At 42.5% G+C, this 22,069-nt stretch overlaps 1 protein-coding gene across 2 annotated transcripts in view; it reads left to right on the forward strand.

Annotated features, from left to right (window-relative positions):
- The window catches only part of NRG1 (neuregulin 1), a 501,573-nt gene that overhangs the window by 302,723 nt on the left and 176,781 nt on the right, over positions 1-22,069 (forward strand). The gene's annotated exons all lie outside the window — the stretch shown is intronic.

Raw genomic sequence — 22,069 nt, forward strand, 5'->3', positions numbered from 1 at the left:
CCAGTGGGAACAATATGATCTGTAAAAAAATGGTGTCCCGGGATAGTGAGTGCCTCCTCCTTGTTTTTGCCTTCTGCTGAACTTCTGCAGTGAATCACACGAGCTTTACAGCAGTGTCCTGATTATCTCAAGAGAATTTACTCTTGGAGAAGTTAGCTAGGCTTTTGAAAAGTGAACCTGAAACCGCTAGTTGGACCAGTTTTTGGGAAGGGTGGACTGGAAGTGCAGAGGTATAAAGCACACTGTAAAGAGTGTATTCTCCATGGGAGCTCTGAAGGATGAATGGAGCTGCCAGTGCACTGGTGGGGTGAGATAAAAGGCACTGGTTTTAAAAGCGAAGGCAGTTATGCAGAGGAAGGACTTGCCTGGGCATATGGAGGATTTCTGTCACTTACAGCATCTAAGGTGAGGATTGGTATCTTTTTTTGAATGATATGCTATAATTCAACCAAAAGCTATGGGATGAACGTGGAGATTACTGGGTGAGGTTTTTCCTGTGTGTCAGGCTTCCAGTCTGACCTTCTGAGCGAGTTCTTGCCAGATTTAACATTGTAGATCCCAACAGGCCTGGCCTCATCTTTTTTTTCTGTTGCTGTATTTTGATTTAAACAGGATTTCTTCTTCAGCATGTTGCACATGGCATGTGAGAAGGTGCTGCAAATGTATAAAAGGCTAAGTGCAAATGCTGGATGACAAAATGAACTGTGGGGAAAAGAAACTGATGGTCAGTGAAAGTGAAACTGATGTTAAGCACAGGTTTTCCTGGCTGTGTGAAGTGCCAACTGGAAACTAATTCAGAGTAATAATGGTGGGGAGGGTTTTGAAATAAGGTCAGAGAGTGGGATTTAAAATAGGCAATTTTCCTTTTAGCTTAGACCTACTCCTGTGTTATTTGGCATTGCTATGCCTTGATTATTTCTCCCTATCTGTGAGGGATGGGAGGGAGTGAAGACCATTTGGGTGAGGAACCTTTTTGTAAGGTTAGGGCCCATCTTCTCACAAAATGTTCATCACTCACCCTAGCTACAAGATCCCTCTTGAGGCTCATGTCAGTTCCACAAGTGCCAGAACCCACTGGTTTCAGCTGCTGGTGTCCTTGCTCCCATCCCCAAAGTGCTGTCTGCCCTCATCCCTTCTCCTTATGCCTGACTGGTGGAAGCTATTGGCAATACTCAGGCTGCCTCTGTTTTCCAGACAGGGTGTGTGAGAAAAAACAGTTCTTTGGCTGCGGTGTGAGTTGTACCTAACAGCACAACAAAGGCAGAACTTGGTGTTACAGGGATGTCGTCTTCACTGCTGTCCACAAGAAAGAGCAAGGGAGGGAGTATCATTTCTAAGAGTTGCTGAGAGAGCAATAGCTTCATCCAAGCATTTTATTTTAAAAGTATGGAAGTAATTGCACAGGGGCTGCCAGTGACATTGCTTCCTCTTGAGGGGAGGTGCTGAAGAGAGATTTTCAGGGCACTGAACATAGCCGAGGATAGGTTGGTCCCACAGTGGATTTTTAAGTACTTCTCATGGTTCACTTTAGGCTTCCACGGCTTTCCCTCAAGTTGACTTTGCATGCAATTGCCATCAAGGCTGAAGTAAACTGCCAGGTCTAGATAGCTCTTTTTCTCTCCAGGGTTTGTAGTTTGACTCTTTGGTGTCTGTTTTCCTTTTGATTCCCAAAAGGTCAGACTCTGCTCCTGTCGTGGGTTGAGCTGAGTGCTGGCTGCTACAGTGCATTTGCCTGAAGGTATCTCCATGGCACTGGCAAGAGGGAAACAGCATGTGGTTGATATGAAATAGCAGGAAGACATGTGAAAATACTCCATTTTGCAAGCTCTTCAAATGCTTGCATAAACAGAAAAGTGTTTGGGAGCCTTGTCTTCTGTCACACAGTGTATGGTCTCTGCGTACTTATCCAAGATGCTTGTACCTGGGGATGCCAAACCATAAATTTTCATCAGACTCTCCCCAGCACCAAAGACTGCTCAGTGCTTTGGCAGGGAATCTGCTCACATTCTCCCATCTTCACTGTGAAATGAAGTAGTTCAGAAATTGCTCTGATTTATACCATCATTTAATTTGAAGTGCTGCTTTCCTTCCCACAGTGCCAGGAGGTTTAGACACTTAATGCTGTCCAGGGGCATCAGAAGGATCTTGAGGCAGCCCACTGTCAGTGTTTCAATCTATTTCTGAGCTGTAAAAAGCCAAGTCTACTTTGGAGAGCCTTTATACTGTGTGCGTAAGTGGCAAAGAACGGACTGTAATGCTAACTTGCTTCAGTGCAGGCAGTTTTCCTTAAATGTGTCCCAGGAACCTGCATGCACAGGACAGGGAAGGACAAAAGCTGCTACTGGTGATTTTGGAAGAAGAGGGAGGAAGGAAAGCTCAGAGGAAGAAAAGCTTTCATGACAGACTTGAGGGGAAAAAAAGTCATGAGCAAGACAGAGATTGGATGCCAGCTGTAGCAAAATCACCTGTGCAGTTGAGAGGGGACCTTAGCTCACAGACAGAACAGTGGATCCAGTCCCTCCTACTCATTACAGGCAGTTCTAGGGTCACCGCGTCTATGTATTTCCCTGTCCTGTGCTCAGTTAGCCCTGAAAGAAACCTGATCTTCCTACTTACAAGCAAGTTGACCTGTCAGGAATGCATGAAACTCCTTGAACATTACTGGGACTATCCGCAGACTTAAACTTGAGCACTTCCCTAAGCACTCTGGTAAACGGAACCAGCTGGGGCTGTGTGCAAGGTGAAGATATCATGCCTATAGTTTGGTTTCCTCTTCCCTCAGCCTACAAGGGTGCCTATGTATTTTAAACTGTGAGCAGGCCATCTTGGGTATACTTCAGCATGTTCCAAAAGAACCAAGTGAAAACGTAATTAATGACATACCAATTATTTAAACTGAGAATAACAAATGGACTTCTGTCCTGCAAAAACAGCGTTTGGAAGAAATTGAAATCATGCACTGTATCATGTATGATGGTCTAGAGATGCCAGGGAAAGAAAGTTAATCAATTAAATATCTAATATTTGCTGATGAGGTTAATGGTTAACCCAGAAGACCTGTGAAATCAAGTGCTTGTAGATTTGGAGGGGTTTTGGCATCTTTTTCATCTTATCCTCTTTACATCAGCAAAGGGATTTTTGTCATTCTAGTCTCATCTAGTTAGATTTTGCAAAGGAAAGGCAAACTCTTTTGTTTTTCCTAGGGTCATGCTAGAGCAATGTTAGTGCGAACATATAAGCAAACTTTTGCATGCACATACATTCTGGTCCATCACAACTGCAGCAAGAGAGGAGTTAATTCTGAAGCATTCGAGGCCTCCTAGAGTTATATTACAACAGAGAATTTCTCCACTGGGGAAGTGTCAAGAAAAGAAAAGGCTTCTTTTCTAAGCCATTTTTAACTCATGGTTCCATAAAAATGCTGGAGCTCCTGGAGAGACCCCCTCGGGGAGTGGTCCTGTGAAACATGCCAACAGCTGGATGGTACAAATATGGAAACCACTGCTGTCCTAAAAGAATAGAACTTAAAGCCGCTGTGAGAAAGCAGTGCATTTTCCCAAATAATCCTTTTAATTCTGTTTTAATGTTTTAGAGAGGAACAAATGCATACTCTTTTGATAGTGTTGGGAAGCAAGCTCTTAATGGAAAAGCAGAAATCTCCGGACCATGGCTCACAGCAGGAGGGAGGTGTTGAAATGTCCAATGTCATTAGTTCCTTTTTTTTTTTTTTTCCCCTTTTTTTTTTTTTTTTTTTTTTTTTAAAGCTGCAGTTGGTTAACAACTCCCTTGACAAATTAAAGAAATACCAAGCGGCCTCAGGATCATCTTGTTTCATGGCATGTTTCATCATGTTTCTTGCTATCAATTTCATGGCAAAACCCAGTCCGTTTCAGATCAATCCCAAAGAATACAGGCACAAATAAGAGCTATAAATTGCTTTGAAGTTGAGGGATAAGCAATAACTTGGGGTATTTAAAACTGGAGTTTGTTTCCATTCACAAAACCATAGTGACTCCTGACTTTATAGCCAAGGAGTGGATAAAATAGAAAACATAAGACAGTGTTTCCCTCACAGTGCTTGCACAGCCTTCTCCTGACCATCAGCAGGGTACATAAGGGTCTAATAACACTGTCTGGGGGTTGCCATCTCTGTTCCAGTGGAAAGCCCCACATCACCAGAGCCAGGTCCCTCCTTGGAGCTATCCAAGACTCCCCACCACCTCCAAACCCCACCAGAGGAGGGAGAGACACCTTGTGCCTTTGCTTCACACCACAAAGTCTCCCGAGCATCTTACCTGACCTAGTGGTACCTCCTTCCTCTGCAGCTTGCTGACCTGGAGAACTTCAGCATGGCCAAAGGCGTCACAGCCAACGATTTATGGTTACTTTTTTTCTTGTCTCTTTTCTCACTCACCATCAGCCACAGCTGGAGATGGGATACTAGGCTGAACTAGCTTTTTGTCTGACCAGGATGGTCATTTTTATGGGTGAAAGATGGGCATCTGGGCCTGTTTGACAAGAGAAAATATTTGGTGTGGCAAATTTTTCAAGCAGGAGTGGAGGGTATGCATTTGACCAGGAATGAATGTATCAGCACCTCAGGGAGTCCATCCTTAAGCAGCTGCCCATTTCTTATGTTCTCAGTGCTCTGCTGCTGCCCTGGTGCCTGCTGTATCTCTTTCCCTAGCACCACCATCCTAATTTCTAACAAACACTCTTGCCTGGAGCATGCTGTATATAATGTTTCTAGGGAGGAATGTGGGGGTGGAAAGACCACATGAGGTCATAAAGTTTTTGTGGAGTTGGAATTTGATCCAAAAAGTGAATTACCAGGTGCTTCTTCAGAGAGGGATTGGGGATTATATTTAAATACTTCATTTGGTAAGGCCTTTTGCTCCAGAAGAGAATCAATTCCATTTATTTTCTAAATGTGCATTTGTTTTACCATAGCATAATTCCAGGATGATGTTTAGATTGATCAGTTAAGAAATTTTTTTTAGAAAAAAAAAATAAAAAAAAAGGAAATGCTACATATCATTTTTCCTAACACAAAGGATTTTACCAGGCTACTGAGTAATAAAAATTTAAAAAGGCAATATGTTTCAGATGTTTATTTTCAGAAATTTGCCTTTACTTTGCAGGGAAGGGAGAGAGGAGGGGTACTGCCCCAGTACTGTAATCAAGCACTTGAACTCTGTGTTTCAGGGCCAGGGTGGATACAGCATCAATCAATAGGCTTTAATCAAGGAGGGGTGGCTGAGGAGCTTTGATCGCACTCTGCAAATGGATGTACAGCTGATAGAATGGTTGTTACCTCTCAGGAAGGCTTCCTGTAACAGAGGACGGTTCCTAGGAAAGGCATCACACTCCTGTGAGCAGTAAGCAGGGGTGAAGCTGGTCATGACTTGGCTGGGTGGCTGCTGCATCTGCTCCTGGTTCTCAGGTGGACAGAGCAGCTGGAAACACAGGTTGCATTTCCTTTCTACTGTGCTTCTGAACAGCAGTGTTAAGCACTGGTCTCCTACCCACTTGCTCAGGCATTAAGCAGGATCAGCTGGAGGCAGTAACGGCACTGCTTATCCGTGCTGGGAAGGCAAGAAGTTGGTCAGTGGTTTGTTCATGCAGAGACACCTAGAAAGCTCAACCAAACGAGTTTTTAAAGTGCATACATTAAGCCATATTGGATCACCACTTGCATTTTCTTTTTACTTAGCTCTAAACCAGTGAAAGATCACTTTGTTTCTGAAGGTGTCCCCCCATCATAGTGTAATTGAAGTACTTTAGATTCCCGCTTTGAGTTATTTCAGATAAAGTTTTGCTGTCTGCCCTTGTGCCAACAGCCCTAAAATGCCTCCCACGATCTGCTCAGAGCTGCTGTGGTGTTTCACATGAGGTGTCACACAGGCAGAGAGAAGTCAGCTTGGGACCATGTTCAAGAGGAGAGAAGTGGTGGAAAAGTGGGGCAGAGATAGGACTGGGATTTGTGGGGCTGGTCATCAAGCAGTGAGGAATGAGTGAGTGAAGAGAGGTCCTTGGTGGAGAGCAAGAAGAGGAGGGAGGAGGGTGGGAGCAGAGAGTTTGGGAAGCAAGATGTGGCTGGGAGGTGAAGGTGCATGAGGAGTAGGGGAGAGGTCAGTTTTGGCTCAGTGGGGGACTGGAGATTGGGAAAGGGGAGAAAATGAGGCATTACAAACCTGCAAGGAGGGTGGGATGAGTGGGACAGAGAAGGAAGGGTGAGGGAGAAGGCTGCAGATGCAGATGGCATTTTGCAGCCCTACTTCCCTCTGGGGTCAGCAGGCAGGATGACTTCACCGGCCATCCTCATCATCTTTTCCCTGCCTGCACAGCCACACTGTTTCCATGCAGAGACCATGGCAACCCAAGTTTTTGACTGGCTGCTCGAGGATGGTAGCTGTAATGATAGCAGCAACGAGTATTGAGGGAGGGGAGGGGAAGGCAAGCAGCTGTGGAGCAGGGGAAGTTGACTGAGTACAGTAATCGTGTTTGGCAGGTCAAGGGTGAACCGTGGCCTGCGGGAGTTGTACAATGCCCAAGGCTAGCAAAGTGGTGTTATAATAAACCCCAGATGTTTCCGCTATTTACAATGTATACGTTATGTTTAAACCTGAAAATACATCCTAGGATCTGGTGGGTAGGGAAACAGTTATTAGCTGCTTGGAAATGACTTGCTGGTAATGTATCTGTTCCCCCTTGATATTAGCTGTTGCCTGTTTAAAATATAAATCTTCGAAGCATATACCCTCACAAGCAACTTCTTTGCCAAACCAGTGGTTTCATTCGGCTCTATGAGAAACTGCACTGTCCCCCCAACAGTTTTTTGGGAGGCTGCATCCCGGGCACGGCAGTCCTGGGAGCCGTGCTAGCAGTGTGCACCATGCAGGAGAGGCACCGCTGCTAGGCAGGGAGCAACCAGGCACAGGTGTGCAGAAAGCACCGCTTAATTTCCCCAGACTAACTAGTTTAGAGCTAGGAGCCAGAACCTTCGTGGTACGTCATGGGCAGCAGCAGAACCACAGCAACTTTGAAAAACCATTTGGGGGGGTGGGGGATTTTGTTGATTAGGCTTTTATGTCAAAACAATGGCTTGTCTATAAGAGTAAATTAGCTGGCTAAACTGTGGATTTACAGCCCAATGGTTGCTCTGCACAAACCCTCCAGGTGATCAGTCCTACAGCTGGTCCAGGCCAGGCACTCAAAATATTAACATTTAAAGTGGATGAGTTCAGCTGTGGGAAGCCCTGGAGCGGAAGCTCCTGTTCAGAGATGGACTGTCCTGGGTGAATTAGAGTTGAATCTGCTTTGGGAGTGAATTCAACCAAAGCCACCCAAATTCAGAAGGCACGTGATCACTGTGAAGTTTTATTGGATTTAACTAAAGCATGAAAAATGCATACCTTTGGTGAATCCCGATTAACTCCTCACACGTGTCCCCCGCCTGCCCCTCCTCCCCATGCATCGGTCTGTGCTGGGCCACACTCACCCGCTGTGTGGGCGCTTGGGGTAAAAAGGGGCTTGTCTGGACCTCTCGCTGCAGGGTATACAAAGACTAGCCCTTTATGCCAGAAGTGGAAGAGGAGTGCTTTAAGTTAGGCTGTGCAAAAACATTGCTGAACGTCAAGCAGCAGTTTGCAAGCAAATTGGCCAAAAAGGGATTCCTCACCCAGATGCAGCAGTCAATTTACTTCTGTGGAGAACCTGTTTGCCCAGGATACATGGGGCATGTGGGAGGGTTGAGTGGTCACATTATGCAGCACTTGTCATGTTTTCATAGGCTTTTGCGCTGCACAGAAGTGAGTCTTGTGGGTCAGGGAGAAAATGGTGCTATTTTGACAGTTTCTGTTGAGTTTTTCTTTCTTTTTCTGTTTCTACCCCAACACTCCCTGTGCAGCTATCCCACCACAAGTCTACTGTGGCTTCCATTGAGAGCGATGCCTTTTCCTCCTGAGCTTTATTGTCCTCCCACATCCCATGTGCTTGACTTAGAGTGATTTTCTTGAATGTTAACCCTGATGGACAGCTCCCTACCTAGCCATGCAGTTTTACAGTATTTCACATCACGCCTCGTACGAAGGGATACGGTACAAGTATTCTGCTAGGCAGACTTCCTGCGTGATTTCAGTTGCGCTCTGTACCTCTCTCTGGTTCGCTTGGACTAATTATCATAGGTTAAGAACCATTCATTTTAGTGGTTTCTAATGTGATACTCCAGTTTAGAATGCAGTAAGCCACTCCAGTCAATATGAATTCAATGCCTGAAGTGTCTTGAATGTAAAATAACCAGAGCTCTGAAATTCACATCCTGTACCATGAACTAGCTTCCCCACGTGGGAAGCCCAAAGTGTAGAAATGTCACTTGTCTGAGATCTTTTTTGAATGCTAGACTCATCTGCTTTGCTGATTAAGTTTTTTTTAATGTTTTTCATGTATTTCAATGTGATGACCTATTTTTTCAAGGTGAAGTTGCTGAATAAGAGTTAAATAGCAAAAAACTGCATTTTTCTCTCCAAATCTATGCCTAAATCAGAGGTACCTCTCCTTTTTTTAAGGATGTGCTGACCATACTCAAATGTGACTCATAAAGTCACTTTTAGTACTTCTTTGTTTAGTGAGCCTGTTGATTGTGATTTCAAAACATGTTTTAATAAAATGCCTGCTTCTCTCCTCTCCTGTCTGTCTAGCTGGTTCATCAAATGCAAGTCTAGTCAAAATTGTCTTTTTCTGTATTTTGATTTCTATCCCTCTGCAGAATAATCAGATAATAAACATATCAGATAATATGTTATTTTCCAGCATAAAATATCTAAGAATTTATAGGGTCATTACATGTATGTTCAGTTACACAGCTGGCTAAATAAATGGAGGGCAGAGATGGCATATGCTTAGAGCTTGGAGAGCTTAGTTATGAAATTGAGAAAGGCGGCTATGCTTAATAATAAATAAGACTGTCATAATAGCAACCACTGAGATTTTTATTTTTTTTTTTTTTTTTTTGTGGAGGGGGAGAGGGTGGACACATAGAGAGAAACGGGGTACGGCAAGGAAAAATTTGATTAAAACCTGCTGTTTAAGTCAGTGCTTCCACTGATTATTTAAATTATGTTTAAGATTGGGGAACCAAACTGTGGGGATTGGGGATTAACAGCTGTCAAACCTCTCACTACTATCAAAAGAAATCCATCTCATAAGCACTAGGAGATAGCTGAGAAACAAAAAAAAATCACATTTTTTTTATCTACTCAGAAAGATTGGGATGGAGATGCTGTTTGAAAGACAGTACCTGGCCCTGGAGGTTTTTGCCTTTCTTGGCATGGAAACCTATACCTCCATGGGTAGACACTGTTTGGTGTGTGTTCAGTCAACTCTAGGCAGGTTTGTGAAAGTGGCAGATGGAGATGTCATGCACTGCCACCAGAAATGATGATTTTGTTGTTGTTTTGCTGGAATTTGACCCTCCTCCATGCACTCTCAACTCATGTCAGAGCTATTCATAAGAATGGCTTCTGGGCTCTTTCACACCTCCCTGAACACACAGTGTGTGCTGACTTCCTCTCCTTCCATCACAAATAGCTTGATTGTTCTGGAGGCTCCAGGAAAATGCTGTTTTGATACTGTTTCTCCTTAATCTTTCATCTGTTCATGTACTACTGGACATTCATGAAGCTCATGAGATAAAACACTCTGCACATAGAAGATCACACATGTAAATAATGACTTCCAAAGTCCAAAGTGTGTCTTAAATTTTTTCCAGAAGCAATAGTTAAAAGGGGAAAATACAGTAGACATTCAGTATAATGATACTGTTGGGCTTTATGTTTTTCAGCCATGTTGAGTTTTATGATATCTCTCAGTAGACAGAGATTCAGAATGAGGTAATACTTTGAAAACAGTATACTTAACGTCTACAGAGTGCTTTTCTGTCTTGATTGTTTCCATTTCTTTTAGCCATAATGGTGTCCTGCTTGGTCACTTCCTACACAAAATTCCCTTTGCAGCCAGAAGGGGGACTCAGGATATTAAATTTCAGCAGATGCTGTGAACTCATCCCTCACGTTCTTTTTTCTGAACATCCCTTCCTGATACTGTTGTGGTTCTTTCTTGGCTTCCTCCATCCATCTTTCACGCCTTTCATTTGCATAGCTTTCATTATTAGGTACTTACCAATGCAGGACAAATCTTGCAGAAGGAAGTACTGAAATACTAGGACGCGTGGTTGGAACCAAGTTCCAGTCAGCAATAGGCTTTGGTATATCTTTTCTTTATCTCTTTATCACAGGGCCTTTCAGCCCCTGTATTACTGGATCTCCCCACAGTTATATCTTCTCCCTAGCGTGTAGGTAGAATCCCAAACTGCAATTAGTAAGAGAATATTTTGGCAACTGTGACACCCAAACACAGGGGAGTACTGTGAGACAGAAGAGAGGGTCCTTAGTCAGCTGAATGGACTTCAGACTATCACAATGAAAGAGAATAGGCAGACATTCCTAAGCAGAGAGATGTATTTTGCTTCATGATGGCAGCAGTAGTGAAATAATCGGTGAGAGAAAAGCCAGAGGTTAAAAAAAAATTGGTAGAAAAGCCAGATGGTGCGTGTACATCATTTTAGGTAAAAAAACAAACTCATCTTTTGCTCATCGCCAGGGGTGTCACTAGGCTTCTTGTGAGAGTGTCCTGCACTCCCTACTCATGCCACCTTGCAGGACTGAGTCTTACAATAAACCTGAAACACCTGCCAGTTCTGCTACCAGGGTTACACAACAGTTTCCATTGTAAATCTCCATTTTCCCAAACTTTTTTAGGATCAAGCTGTTATCTTTGATTTATTCGTGTAATATGAGTTTCTTTCTCATGTCTTCTAGAAAATCTGGACAAAAGAGATGACTGACAGCCCCCTAGGGTTCAGCACAGTTGGGGAGAACGTTATGCATTCTGCCTGTTACATGCTATTCTCAATGAAAATCCAGATTGGAACTTGACATGATACCATCTTTTTAGGAAATGTGGTTTGGTTTGTGAAAGGTGGCTTTTTTTGTTTTTGTTTTTTAAGACTACTAAAAGAAAGAAAAAAGCATCAACACATAAGAATTAGTCTGAACACTACACAGACACTCTCTAAAGGGAGATTTGGTTCTGGTTCAATACTTCTATCTTACTGCTTGGGGAAACATCCCTCCTGTGTCTGTCAAGGAGCAACAGCTTCCTCTAACAGATTTTGCAGTTATTTACTTCAGACAGCTTCATAGTGGCACAATGGCCACATGAGTTGAGACTGGAGACTATTTTAATGCTGGCTCTGTAAGGTATAGATAGGCAATCTGCTGGGCTGCTGCAGCATGACACCAGCACCAATGTGTGGGAACCTTCTTGCTTTTCCTCATCTGGGCTTTTTTCTGGGAAGTCGTCTCAGGGTACTCCCACATGAGATTTTGACACTGTTGGCACAATAAGGAGTGTGTAGATTGCTACCTTCCTTGCATCTTAGCTGTCAAAACCTGAACAGAGCTGGTATGAAGTCTAGTGGGACGCTGCGGTGGAAACAGCTTTGCTGCAGATTAGTTTGCAGTCATTCTTCTAATGCTTTTCAGTAGTTTCTCAGCAGCAGAAAAGCACATTTTAGGCTGGATGCTATGTGTGCACAGCCCAGGTAATTCACGGTTGAAGTCGGTGTCCTGGCTGGGAATTAAAAGCAAAAGAGGAGTTTCTTGTTGCAGAGATAACAACAAACGGAAACTTGTACTAGAAATTACGTGGAACAGATAGATTGCAGGAGATGATACTCAAAAATCTCCAGCTCAGTAGTAGCAAAATGAAGCTGATCACAAGGTTATTATCCTTGAGAACGAAACAAAGAGGAGACTAGGAAAGAGATGGGACATTGGTCTTTTTATGCAGAGGTTTATAATCCCACTGATGTCTTTCTAGCCTGAATGATGAATGCATATTAACATGTGTAAGTGTTAACATACAAAGTCACTGTCATTAAAGTCAGATTTCTTAAACCAATTCAATTCAAGCAGAGAGAACATTGCCTCTAGAAAGACCTGTTAGAACTAATTTAATCCGGAAGTTTATTGATTCAACTTAATTTGTTAAGGAATTGATTTTAATGTAAGTTTAATCATAAATCAGCTTTAAATCAGTTTAAGTGTGTTCACACTGAGGCTTTGCATTGGTTTAAATAAAAATGATTTATGCTTTACTTAGAAATCTGCCAATTTGGATATAGATAAGGTCTGTAATTTTTTTTTTCCCCTTACAAAGACTGTAGCACACTTCTCCATCTATCAGTATTGAATCAATGACAAAGCATTTTATTTCCACAAGGCCTGAATTTTACCTTAGTGCTCTGCTGGGCCTTCAGTTCGTATCATATAGCAAATAAAGACCTGGATACTTGCACAATTGATATAATCAATTTTCAGGCTGTGATTTTAACCAAAACTGTGACATATAAAAAGCGTTTGTAAGTTTAAAATAATAAGTTGAGGAAGGGAGGTTTACTTGATTTACTGTGTCTTTGCTCTTTTTACCAGCAGCTTGTCCAGAATTTATGTCGAGTTTATTTTCCAACTCCTTTTTAGCTAAATTTTACAATACAGTCTCTGTTCTGACAATTGAGAGTCTAGATCGGGACGTAAGATTTGGTAAACTATGGACATTACTTGCTACACTTTACGTACTTGAGTGGCTCTAGAATGTTTTCTGTGACTTCTGCATAAACAATATCACCTTCCTGCAATAAAAGCCATAATTCCTCCCCAACTAGATACTGGTGGCTACACAAGGGTTAGATACGCAGGATGTTAAATAATAACTTTTTAATGCACTTTATAGTCTTTTTCACATAGTCATAGATTTTAAGGACATTGAGGGATTTTGACAAAAGGTTACATAAACACCTGGCAGGATGGGCTTGATTGTTATGGCTAGGAGCTCCAGGCTGGACTTGGTGGCCTAGAAATCTGTTCCAATTGTCTGTATTTGTGTAAAGATCCCACTCCTGTGTGGCCTATTACTTAGCATTCACACAGGTTTCCAGTATGTAAATCCACCACTTACGGTTGATCTGGAATATATTTTTAAAAAGCCTTGTGATTTTTCCTACATAATTTTTGAACTTTTGCCTACAGTCCAGAAACCATTTTAGAGTTGCATAAAGTGTTCCTGTTCCTGCTCCGGTGATTGCTGGACTGTGACATGTTTCTGCACGCTTTACTGATCATGTGGTTATGGATTTTTTGGAGGTTGACCTTTAAAAACGTGTCTAATCTTGTATAATAATTTAACCAGGAGAGATGCTTCTAATTAGATCTTTTTGTGAGCTGTTCCTGGTTGCAGATAGTTAGCAATATTTTTACTTAAGAATTTTGTTTGATTTTTCATTTGTCTGAAGACAGCCTGTGCACATTTTCAAACGGGTATGGCATAAACGTTTCCTTGTCACTACAGTTTCCTCTTCTGTTTTGCCATAGCTGCTGAGTATAAATGTGGGGTTCAGTATATGTTGGAAGTAAATTGTGCTGAAAGGTTTATGGTTAGATCCTCTTTGCATACTGTGTAAGCCCATAGTATTAAGTGCCATGTTTAGATTTTTGCTGAGCTGAATTTGAGCTGATGATTTGTGTGCAGTGCCTAGGTATATCCAGATCCTTGGTTCCTGAAAATAGCCAAGTGGCTTTCAGTCTTGTTGGCTTTTTGCACAACTTCTGATAAAAATAGGAAGATTTTGCTGACAGAAGTTTAGAGGTGATGGCCCCATTTCAGTCAAGTGAAGGGGTCAGGACTAGCTCTGCCGTGACCCCAGGGGGAAAGCACACCCTTTTGCTGAGGCGGTGGCACACTTTTGGCACTCTTAGACCATGCTGGTTTTCCCCTTGGCATGGAGGTATGAAAGCGGTCATCTTTCAAATTTAATTAGGAGCCGATTCACAGCATGCTCCAACGTCATCTGCCTAGCAGAGATTATGGCAGACAGGGGCAGGGGGACAGCGCTTTCAGGTGCTGTGCAGCTGGGACAGGGCTGGTATATGCTCTGCTCTGCCTATGATCAGCACCAGAAGAAAATAAAAACTTTAGAGGCATCTCTAGTTAAGTCTGGGTGGGAACAGACCCCGCTTTGGAGCTGCAGTGGAATGGCTGCCTTTGCCTTCTGCAGGTTTCCTCTGTGCAGTCTTGGAGCACACAGGTGTATTTGTAAGCCTATGTCCTTCCACAGCCTGTGCTGAACACCCACACAAACCCCAGAAAAAGAGTATTGCTAGGAGAGCTGATGACAATGGATTTAAGGGAGAGGAGGGGAAGGAGAGTGGTGAATGAGGAGCCAATACCCATAGTGTTAAGTTTGATTTACGCATTAGCAAATCAATGTCTTGAAAGTTTCAAAGTTCTTCACACTGCTGTAAGTACTTTATGCAGCCTGTAGTGCAACAACAGTTTCTTCCTTTTGATGCTCCAATTAATCTTGTTTTCTCCAAATTAATTTCTACGTTTTGGTTTTGTTTCTGTCCATGTCAAACAAGCCATCAGACAGGCTTCAGCTCAGGTTTTCCACCTTCCAACCCCAAAATTTCAATGTGAATAAATGGTTCATTATGGGGAAGAACATCAACGGACAATGAACCCCCTAAACTGCCAACTGTGCCTGGAGATGCCCAGACATTTTCTCATCTATTTTGTGAAAAAAATGGTGGCCTCTGTTTGAACTTTGTGAGGGAGAGATTATTTGGGACTTTTGGGGAGGCAAGTGTTTTGGTAAATCCTGTTTTGGGTGTTTCTGTGTGCCCACTAATTATTCTTTCCTGTAGATATATCCCCAAACTCAGATTACTCAGGTATCCTTGCTGGAAATGACAGGGAGTCTAGCTCTGTGAACTCATGCAGGATGAGGTGATTAGCGGTCACCATTAAGGTACCCTGCATCCCACAGTCTGGGAATCATCTTCCGACCACCATTTCCACTGCATGTCACCTGTCATGGCATTCCCTACTGCCCATGTTATATAATTTGTTAATAAGGCATCCAAGTGGGCAGCAGGTCCTTTTGGTTTTCTTGTTCAACATGGAGAATTGTTTTAATACTGGGGAAATTCATGTGAATCCTGTGGCTACAGCATTGTCTGATGTTATTTAAATTCTGCATCATGCACTAATGTAGCAGATTACATCTATATATTATATGACTGACTTCTCGCTGGGAGTAGGGACAATTTGTCATGCTTAATTAGTAAGATCTCTGACCAGACACCTAGAAGTGCACTGGCAATGTTGCTGCGTCTTTCTCTTAAGGCTTCCACAGCCTCAAGAGGATGGGGAAGATTTTGAGGAGTGTAAAAGCCTGCCACAGATAGATCTGCACTGGGCAATTTATTGGCTGAGACACAGTACACTTTTGTCTGTGAAGTGGAACTATTGCAGAATCAGAAAAAGCTACAAAGCCAAGAAAATAGTGTAAGGCAGCAGAAAAAAATGGGTCTTTCTCTGATTAGGATCCAAGGGAAAGCAATCACTTGTGTCCTTTGGACGTGAGCATCCTAGATTCGTTGGTACAGTGTGAAGGGAAGGAGCATGATGGAGAAATGCTGACAGGCTGCAGAAGTAACCAAGAGCAAAGGAGATGGAAACGAGTTATAAAATATATATTTTATATATAGTGCATATATTTATATGCACTATACAGGATTTAAACAGCTTACAGGGTTCAACACACAGAATATCTGTGTTTTCTGATGATGCCAAATACAGCAGTGTGCCAGAGTATACAAGCTGTGAGAGGGAGAGAAGGAGATGTCTGCAGCACTTTTGAGCCATCAGAATGAAAGGCTAAAGCTCTAACAAAGCTATAAAAAAAGTAAATTCTACAGAAAAGAGAAACAAGGAGTTACCCAAGAACTGGATTTTCACGAGTAATCCAGAGGAATAACCCCTGAAATTATACAAAAGGAGAGTGTTTTTGCATTGAGCATCTTTCCTTCCTTGCGTTTTTTTTCCCCTAGATTTGATTTTACTCTTCCCAACATGACCTTAGGGCACACCAATGTGGCCACACATGTACCACAGCTGAGACCCAAAGTTTAAGATGTGTGTGCCTCTCAGCCCAAAGATGAACCTTCCAAGTCTGGCCATAAGGCTTAGTCTGAGACCCAGTCGAGTCAACAGTGCAGCCACAGCCTTTGCTCTTAGGTAGTTCTCTCAGCTATTCTAGTCTCTTTTTGGTGACTTAATGTATGCCTTTTCTGAAGCAAAGATACATATTAGTGATGAAAATACTTACACTGAAGAGCAAAGAAAAGAAAGAGACACATGTATGATGCAGCAAGCTGTGCTTCCTTCCCGATCTGGCTTCAAGGCATGCAACTTGTGACAAAGTTTTTTAATGTGCAGTCCTGAAATTCAGCTCCTAAATCAAAAGTAGTTTCATGTAAAGAAAAACAATTCACTGAGTACTTGCAATTCCCCTTGAAGTCCACAGCACTTATGCATGCATAGCATTTTTGTGCATTGGATTGCTTTAATTCTAGTGCTCAAATAAAGATTCCGGAGCCTACCTTTGTGCACTTAGGTATGTAAAATACAAACCTGTAGAAGTTTATATCGACTTTATGAGCAGTTGTCCCTGAATTGCTTATTGGATAACAACTATATTTATTTTATGCTGTCCCCACATTTTCAGTTTGTATGATCAGGTTTTTATATTGACAGTGTCTAACAGGATCATCAAAGTTTATCAGGGATGCAGCCAGCTGGAGTCAGCTGAAGCACTGTGAACCAGAAGAGAGAGTATTTAATGCAATCAGGCGGTGTGTTCCTGCAGACACGGATCATCAGTAAATAAATTAAGTGTTGACCTTTAAATTGTAATCTTTAGGTTAGACGCTTGCTCACACCCAGCATCTCTTGTGAAACCTACATTTTGCTGTCTTTGAATGCAGATCCCTGTCTCTGAGGAGGTCTAAGCTCAGAAACTGATATCTTGAGTGACTGCAGGAGGCTGGACAGCCTGGCATTATCTTGTTACACTGAATAAATGGGAGCTCTCAGGCTTTCCCTTGTGGACATGATACTTCTAGACAGGGCAGTTTGTCACTACCATCCTTTTTCTGGTTCCGCTGGAGATGCTTTTTATTTGTAGAGTGGAGGGGGGACTGGTGAGACCTTCTCCATTTGCACAGTACTTATTCCGTATGTCCATTTTCAGTGTTCTGTTGAAAGCCTCACCTTCCCAAGGTTATGTTATGAGTTGGCCCTTGATAATCTCATTGGAAGGGTTTCCTGGGCTTCTGACAGGGAGAATGAAAAGATTAATGCAAGTTCAGAGAGCAGCTTCATGGCGAGGGGTAAATATCCATGAACACTGGCATGACATACCACATACTTGAAAGCATCTCACCCCAAATAAACAAATACTTCAGGTGGAGATCTATGGGCTTGCTGGGTGCGCCATTACTTTGAAAGGACCAAGTGAGACTTCAGCACTGTCATACCTAAACCTGTCAGGCTGACTGAGTTTAGACTTAAATGCCCCACAGCATAAGCTGTTCCCAGTCAGGGTAATCAGAATTGCAGTTGGCTTTGTGATTAGCTTTTGAGAGTAGTTACTCTGATTTATAGTGGCATTTGCTGGTTCCTTGTTGATACGGTGTTCAAAGAACATGTCTGTAGTGTTATATCCCTCCCTATTGCTCTGTTTCTTGGCTCCTGACCATGTTGCTAACCATGTCTGTGGCATTCCCCTTTCTTTTGGCCTTTAAGACATCTGAAGTCTGCAAAAATTTCCTTTTAACATCACCAGGAAGAATGAAGTTCTGTGGATCTTGGCTTTACATGTAATACTCAAGACAAATGCCAGGTTTGAGAATTTCCTTTCGCTGCTCTACAGAGATATTCAGATCACACCAAGACCCAGAAGCTGACATGTATATGGCAGTATTTTCAAAAGGGTACAGAACTGAGAAATTCCTATTTAAGTAGCTAATTATTTGTTTGGTTTTCCAGTCTCTCAGCTCATGTTCAGTTAGTCTGGTATTTTGGAGAGCTGGTTGCGTGGGATTACCTCCTATCATTACCTGCAGTGTTTTATCATGTAGGTAACCTGCACAGAGACTCAACATGCTGGAAGGAAATAGTCAGATTTTGAAAAGTGTTCAGAATGCAAATGTTGCCTGAAAGAATAATAGGAGGATTAAAACCAACATAAAACAATGGAATTTTTGGTTGCTTTTTTTTCAGTTGTCTAAGCAGGAACAGTATACACTGTAAAGTGTAGTTTATATGGTTTGCACCAAAGGCTTTAGAAAATCTGGCCTGCTGCTGGTAAACCTGAGCTTGATTACAATCTTATATGCAAGGGCAGAAGGCTTTTGAAAATAATATAATTTGTCTTGCATTACTGCCCTGCCTTAAGCATTATGCTACAAAAAAGCATGTCTGAGGCCAAGGCAATGGGTGTTATTCTTGTGGCTTCTATTACCACTCCCCAAGCTGTTGGTCACAATTTTGCACAGCAAACTGCACATGTGCCTACTGGCAAGCATGCCTAATACATTCCTGTGCTGAGACTCTTAAAAGGCTTTGTGCCTTCCTAGGAAAAGAAAAGAAATGGAAAAAAACAACCACTCATGGAATTTCAGCTGAAAGCGTGTAGTTGTGTGATAATATTTTGCAGGCTTCCTGTTTAATTTGTTCAATGTGTTGAGCTTCCATGCAGATTAACTATACAATCAAACACTGAGGGTGAGGAGATTGCTGTGCTTTGCCAAACTCACCAAAGTCCAGAAAGAAGAAGTTATCTCCAGTCATACATTATCAGTGAGTCTTTTGCAGAAAGAATATGGAAATGCATGCTCCTTATCTGCAATATTATGCAGGCCAACAGACATTCGTTTCTGAAAAAAATTGCTAACAAAATGACAGGCATTCAAGCTGTCTTAATAAGCAAAGATCTAACACTTTGCGTGCTTTTACCTGTTAAACACTTCCAACAGTGCAGGACTGTTGCTGACACAAGTGCTCTGCCACTTTGCGAGGGCTCATCACAGCATGACAGCCCCCTCTCACTATCAGCACCTCTCTTGCTTTTGTAGAAAGTCTGGCAAACCAGGGGAGGTCACAGAGAGAGGTCCTGTCTGGGGAGGGTGAAAAGCCTGGGGTTTGACATGAGTGCCTTTCTGTGTGTCTAACTGACTCTTAAAATGTGAGGCCCTCCCCGGTTTTGGCACAAGGAATACAGATGAAGTAGATTCCACCACACTTTTCATTCAAGCAGTGCTGCTTTTGGGCTGCTTCCACACTGCGTTTCTGCTGTTTCTCTTCTGGATTTGAATGTTTTCTTTGCTACCTGGCCCTTGTCATTTTGTGATGGATGGCACGTGTAAGGGCTCTGCTGCCACTGTATCGGAGCTGCTGGCAACAGCACTGCCCAAAACGTGATCCTCAGGAAACGCTGTGAATCTCCCATGCATCTTCACAATACGTTCTGACAAGTCATCCTGACACCTCAACCCCCATCTATACATAGAAGATGCAGAAGGTGTTTTCCCTTGCCCTGTCTCCCTGGTTCCTGCTGCATCAACAAGCCTCCCCGGGAGCGAGCACTGGGCAGAAGTCTCTCTGGTGGCAGGAGCAGTGCTTGCATGGCAGGCGCAGCAAGGAGCAGTGGAAAGGAGCCAAGTGGGCAGGAGATGCCATGGGGACAAAGGGGGAAGGGGCAGAGAGGCAAAGGGAGGGAGGTGCCAGGGGAAGCAATGTCTACTTATCGTTATAAACATTTTTGCCTCCTTTAAAAGCATTTTCACCCCTCAGACAAGATCTTGTCTTTCCAGCACCAGAAAAATTGGCACAGGCTGTGATGAAAGTCAACTACCTCTTGCAACAGGGAAAACTGATCTCAATCCAAGCACACAATGCTGTACTTTTATCAGCACAAGCTTTCTCATATGCCTGGCAGGTCTGATTAACTTTTACAAAACTACAGCTGAACAGAAACAAACATAGCGTAAATGAAAAGGAGAAAAAAAAAAAAAAAAAGAAGAAACAATCTCTTTTCTGTCATGTCTGTGAGCAGCTTTTACTGCTTTCCCTGAAGAGCTTGCATGCTTGGACAGTGAGTTACTGTGAATTAGTGAGGGTCACTGCCATTGATTAAATCCTCTTTTATGTTTCCTGGTAACTTCTGAATTATGGCAACAGTTGAGCATATTAATTTAACACTTTTTTTTTCATTGACAGTTCCGATGGAGGAAAAAATCTGCAAGTCATTTTTAGAAGATAATATTAAATTAAAACAAAATTCAGGAACAAAATGGCATCTCCCTTTTATTCCCACTTTCACACTGCTTTGTTGACAGGGAAATCAACAACCAGTTGAAGTGTTAAGCACAAAAATGTTAATCCTTGCAATTCTGTTTATTGTCTTAATGTATGCAAAATACAGGCTAAAGAATATTGCTTTTTTATTTCACACCTCTGCAGCTTATTTTCTTACATAGTAACCAAAAGTTATAACCTTAACTCTTTAATGAGAGAGTGAAACTGTAAATACAAACCTCAGTAATAAGGCTCTTAATTAATGCTTATTGGGCATTTTTTTGAAAATTTAAAGATTGGTGTTTTTCAAAATACCTTTCTCTCTTTCGGGTAAATGCTCAATATTTACATGTGTGCTTAGGTAAATATATGTATATGTACAAATACACACATACACTTATAAAAGTATATTTAAACATACTGGTTTCAGAATAGTCTGTGGGCATTTGTTTTTCAGAAAGTAAAAATTGTTTTGGTAGCGCTTTGGGAATATGCTGGAATTTCCAAAATTATCCTGGGGGATGTGGAAAATGGATAACAATATATGAGAAGACATTTTAGTAGAGATTTCTTTCTGGTCATGAAATCCTGGGCCTTACCCAACCTGTCTCATTGCCACCTTGACACATGTGCCTACCCTGCACATAAAACTTCCACGGATGCCCTCCCCAGAGCAGTTGTGCCTCTCAGACGTTTTGCTGATGTCCAGCCCAAGACTTCCTGCCAGGGACTCGTTTTCCACATCAGCAGAGATGCATGGAAAAAGTTGTCACCTTCCTCTTAATCAAAAGTTTTTTAATTATTGAAAGCTTCTCTGTCCTATCCTGTCTTCTGCTGATGGCCCAGTAGGCATGACCTCATTTGCTCGTTCACTGCAGACCACATTTTCCCAACCACCATTGTTTATGCTGCTCTGCTCCAGGCTCAGTTTCCAGGGAAATCAGGTGTTTTTTCCCCTGGGCTTTACTGGGATCAGGCAGGTAGCTTCACATGTGGGACAGGCCATGCTGCTGTCTGCAACATGCAACTGCTAATTGGGCATGTGTGTCTCCAGTTCTTTATACACACCTTTCATAGTTATGGCCACATTGGTACTGCTTGTTTTTTGTTTGATTGGAATAATAATTAAGGGCAATTGACATTAGCAGGTCTCAACAAACACACAAGCGACAGATACCAAAGCATCATCCAGCGTGTTCCAGTTTGTCAAAACATTTTCTTGTACATGACCGTAATGGAGACCTGTTTGTGTCCCAGTGAATGCTCCTAATCTGCATGTTACGGGGAATCGTTTAGCCATGGTGGCCATTTGTTTGTTTGGACAAAATTACAGGTATTCAAGAAACAAAACACACTGCAGCTAGAGGTGCTGCATGGGAATATTGGATCCTCAAAGGTATAGACCAACAACGGGGCACAGCTGAGCTGGGATGGACTCACAGGGTATCACCCACCAGCTGACCAGCTGCGGCTCCCCGTGTTAGCCCTCCCCCGTCTGTGTGGTGAAGGTGTTATTTTAAGCCCCAGGGGAAGTAAGGTTAAACCAGGTGGTTTACCTCGATGCTGGAGCACAATAGAGGGTGGTTTACAGCTAACCCGGGAAGTCAAAAGAAGAGTGGTGTCTCACAGAGGAACCACATCTTCTTTTGAAAACTGTGCTCAAAAAGCAGTACTGGTTGTGAGGTATTAAAGGTCTTTAACTTAGAAAGCCCTAAACGGTTTGAGATTTACCCACACAAAAAACACTATT

This window comes from Falco punctatus (genome assembly GCF_963210335.1).
Source record: "Falco punctatus genome assembly, chromosome: Z".
Lineage (NCBI taxonomy): Eukaryota > Metazoa > Chordata > Aves > Falconiformes > Falconidae > Falco > Falco punctatus.